The sequence below is a fragment of the Wasmannia auropunctata genome, unplaced genomic scaffold (assembly GCF_000956235.1).
Source record: "Wasmannia auropunctata unplaced genomic scaffold, wasmannia.A_1.0 LD336076.1, whole genome shotgun sequence".
Lineage (NCBI taxonomy): Eukaryota > Metazoa > Arthropoda > Insecta > Hymenoptera > Formicidae > Wasmannia > Wasmannia auropunctata.
Window position 1 is genome coordinate 551,319 of NW_012026814.1, and position 490 is coordinate 551,808.

The following is a 490-nucleotide window of genomic DNA, read 5'->3' on the forward strand; positions in this document are numbered from 1 at the left end:
TAAAGCGTAATGTTACGCTGGTTCTATAATCTTTTTTTTCCATTTCCGTGCCATTGACCGTTTTCGTAAACGCGATGTACTTCTCTTTCGTTACCGGAAGTAGGCTCACGTGTCCCTCGTACGCGGTAGCTACTTCCTTGATAATAAAATGCGCGTCGTAACCGGATAGATTGTGAAACACCACGGGAATGCAACGCGAATCTTTGTAGTTTAAATTGCAGTTGGAATGCGCGGGACCTCTGTATCGTCCGGTCATGTGGCAGTGATCCCGTACCCGCGTGTCTTCCGCCGCGAACGGTTTTTCGCATATGTGACAGTGCGTAGCGTTGTTATATCTTTCGCATTCGTCGCGCGTCAATTCTGCCATCGGAACGTTAACGGACAGAGCGGACTTTACTTTGTGCGCCAATTCTTTGAGTTCCTCGACGAACCACGCGACGCAATCCTTATCGCGACGACACCGATACATCGATAGCGCGTCGTCGTACGA